The sequence below is a fragment of the Penaeus monodon genome, chromosome 36 (genome assembly GCF_015228065.2).
Source record: "Penaeus monodon isolate SGIC_2016 chromosome 36, NSTDA_Pmon_1, whole genome shotgun sequence".
Taxonomy (NCBI): Eukaryota; Metazoa; Arthropoda; class Malacostraca; order Decapoda; family Penaeidae; genus Penaeus; species Penaeus monodon.
This window is the reverse complement of record NC_051421.1, coordinates 28,711,454-28,715,497: the sequence shown is the minus strand read 5'-3', so window position 1 is coordinate 28,715,497 and position 4,044 is coordinate 28,711,454.

Below are 4,044 nucleotides of genomic sequence, written 5' to 3'. Positions count from 1 at the left end.
CTCTCTCTCTCTCTCTCTCTCTCTCTCTCTCTCTCTCTCTCTCTCTCTCTCTCTCTCCTCTCCTCTCTCTCCTCTCTCTCCTCTCCCTCCCTCCCTCCCTCCTCCCTCTCTCCCTCTCCCTCTCCCTCCCCTCTCCTCTCCCTCTCCCTCTCCCTTCTATTCTCCCATCCCCATTCCCTTTCTCTCTTATCTTCGAAAATGAATACATCAATTGTTTGACTCGCCGGGAGGTAACTGTTGCCGTCGTCAAGGCATTGTGATTAGTGTGTCGGTCAGTGGACATGGCGCATCCGCCGCAGACTCGCATCCGATCCCTGAGGGAAGGGAGAGGCAGAATGTGTGGGAGGGGAAAGAGTAGGGAAGGGCGGGAAGTGGGGGGGGCAAAGAATACGGAAAGGGAGGTGGAGGGAGAGGCAGGGAGAGGGAAGGAAGGAGGTTGGGGATAAGGAAAAGTGGAAGTATAGGGAAAGGGGGAAGGCAAGAATGGGAGAAAGTGGACGGAGGGAGGCATAAGGTGGGGGAAGGGAGAGAAAAGTAAGGGGTGAGTGACAGGATGGTGGCATCGTGGAGATAACGAAGGGCAAGGAGGAGAGAGGGTATAAAGGGGAGAAAAGAAGGGCAAGGGGAAGGGAAGAAATGAGGGTGGCAAAATGGTGGTGGACGAGAGAAAGGAGTGAGGGGTAATGGATGGGGGAAGGAAGGGTAGGGGAAAGGAAAAGAGAAGGTAGAGAGATGAAAGAATGGAGAACCAAAGGGAGGAGGAGGGTGAGAAGGAGGGTGCAGAAGAGAAAACGGTTAGCAAAATAGAATTAAGATAAGAGATAAGAAGAGATTAATGTATTTGTGATTAGCGTCCAGAATGAAAGTGAAAGGCGGGGAGGAGCGAAAGAACGTAGGCAGAGGGATATCTAGAAGATGGGGACGAAAAAAGTAATAATGAAGGGAAGAGGGGAAGGGGAAGAGGAGGGGAAGGGAGAGGCAAAGATATAAAAGAAGAGGAAATGGGGGAGACGGAGAGGACGGAGAAGAAATGGGAGAGTGGGAGGAAGAAAAGAAAATGGGAGGGGAAGAGGAAGGCAAAGGAGAAAGAAGAGAGAGGAAGAAAAGGGAGAATGAGCGAAGAAAGGAGATAAAAGGTGGTAAAAGAGAAGAGAGCGGAAGAAGTGGAAGAGAATAAAGAGGAAGACGAGAGAAAGAGAGGAAGTTTATTAAGAGGAGGGAAAGATAGAGGAGAGACAAAAAAGAAGAGAAAGAGGGGACGGGAGAGGGAGGGGAAGATTGGTGAAACTAAGATAAGAGATAAAAAGAAGGAGATAATGGAAATGAAATAGAAAAAGTAGATGAAGAGGATAGATATAAGAAAGGAAGGGAGCAATAGAGAGAGAAAAAGACTAGTGACTGAGAGAGAACAGAGATATAGGAATATGAATGAAGGGAAAACGATAGAGAGGCGAAAGGACAGAAAGAAAGAAGTGAGAGAGAGACAAGGAAGAAGAGGATACTAAGGGGAAGGAGATGGAGAGAGAGGATGAACATAGAGAGAAAAAAGGAAGGAAAGGAAGTAAAGGGGAGAAGACGCGAGAAGAAAATAAGAAAGAGGGAAAAGAACACAGGATAGAAAAATAGAGAGATGATAATACAAAAAAATGAATAGGGGAGATGGAAAGAGAGAAAAAAGGGCAGAGAAATAGACGTCAAGGATAATGAAATTACAGGCTGCATGTTAAACAAAAAAAGAAAGAATTGTGGAAAACAGAATGGAAGAGCCAAGAGAAAAGAAAACGATGATGATAAAATAGAGGAGATGAAATAGAAGAGAAAAAAAGAGAGAGAAAAAAAAATAATCACCATTTATCCTAATCTTATCTTTCGTTATCCAACCTCCACTTACAATATTCTGTGAATCATTTCCACAACAACCAGACATATATAGTACATTAAAAAAAAATCGAATTCCCTTTCATTACATATCAATATCTTTCTAAGGTCAAACAACAGGCTTCCGCGTCAGAGCATCTTGGCAATTGCAGCAGCTTGCTAAAGTTATATCGTTATTGTTGTTATTATCTTTATCATCATGATCATTATTTATTATTATTATTATCATTATTATTATTATTATTATTATTATTATTATTATTATTATTATTATTGTTATTGATGTTGTTGTTGTTATTACTATTACTGTTATTATTATTATTATTATTATTATTATTATTATTATTATTATTATTATAATAATTATTATTATTATTATTATTATTATTATTATTATTATTATTATTATTATTATTATTATTATTATTTATTATATATTATCATTATTTTTATTATTATATTATTATTATTATTATTATTATCATTATTATTATTGTTGTTGTTGTTGTTGTTATTGTTGTTGTTGTTATTTTGTTGAGTTTATTATTACTATTATTATCATTATTGATGTTATTAGCATTAGTATCATATCAGTGTTATTATCATCATCATCATTATTATTGTTATTATTATTATTATTATTATTATTATTATTATTATTATTATCATTATTATTATTATTATTATCCTATCATTTTTGTAATTATCATTATTATTGGTATTGTTATTATCATATTATATATCTCTCATCTCATATCTCATCACTCATCATATCATCACCATATCATCATCATTCATCATCATGTATTACGATATCATCTATCATCATCATCATATATCACATCATCATCATCACCATCATCATCATCACCATCCACCCATCACATCATCACCATCATCATCATCATCCCATCACATCATCATCATCATCATCATCATCATCATCACCATCATCATCATCATCATCATCATCATCATCATCATCATCATCGTTATTGTTATCATTATTGGTAGCAGCATTGTTGATTTTTTGTTTTTATTTTCGATTATTGTTATTACTGTTATTATTATCCTCCTCCTCCTCGCCCTCCCCTTCGTTCGCATCATCATTATAATTATTGTTCTCATTATTATCATTGCTATCATTATAATCATAGCTAAATATCATTATCGATGCCAATTACACTACCAATATCTGTATATATATATATATATATATATATATATATATATATATATATATATATATATATATATATATATATATACATATATATAATGACATAACTTCTTTATGCTTCATTAATCTTCAGTCATACTGATCATGATTTAAAAATATGTGATTAATTGACTCTTCTGTATAATATGATGGATTGCGTCATCATAATAAGTTCCAGGTCATCCTACCAAGTTTGTCTCGAGGTCGTTATTATGAATCCCACCCAATGAAACCCTTGTCACTTTAATTGAAGAAAACGCGTGATCATTTTGCCGTATGGCTCCTCCATTTAGGTTGTTGAAAATTATTAAATGCAAGATATTATATTGCTTATGTTAATGTTTACTGAATGGTTGAAAATTATTTGAAATTCATGAATATATTTCTTCTCCAATAGTAGCTGTAACATAAATTTATATTCCAATAAAAATTCTACTTATAGAAACATGAGAGTAATGTAATGACGATGACTAATGATGACAACAGTAACAGCAAGATAAACAATAATAAAAAATGACTTAGTGAGCCAAACAAACAATCTACAAGGGTAGAATTTTAACATAAACGCATGACCATATTACGTCATTATCAAAATCAAAATCCGCGACGCATTTTGCGCATGCACCCCGTTTGCACTTCATGGCTGCATGATCTAAGAAGCGTTTAGCTCATACAAATGAATGCCAGCTAACGAAACAACCTTCAATTCTGTTAACAATACTCTTCAACATAACGTGTCTAGTCTATAACGGTAATCAAATGATTCTAATGTTGTTTTTCATGCTTGTGTTTTTACAATGATACAGTTGAATAGTTATGGCTATCAGTGTAATGCAGTGCGGTTGTTAATTAGTGCGTGGGTGGTATGCACTTCGATGGAACGACCACTAGTAGATTGGTGAACCTTAGCAAACTTATACTCGTAATTCAGCGGGTGTCAGTCAGTG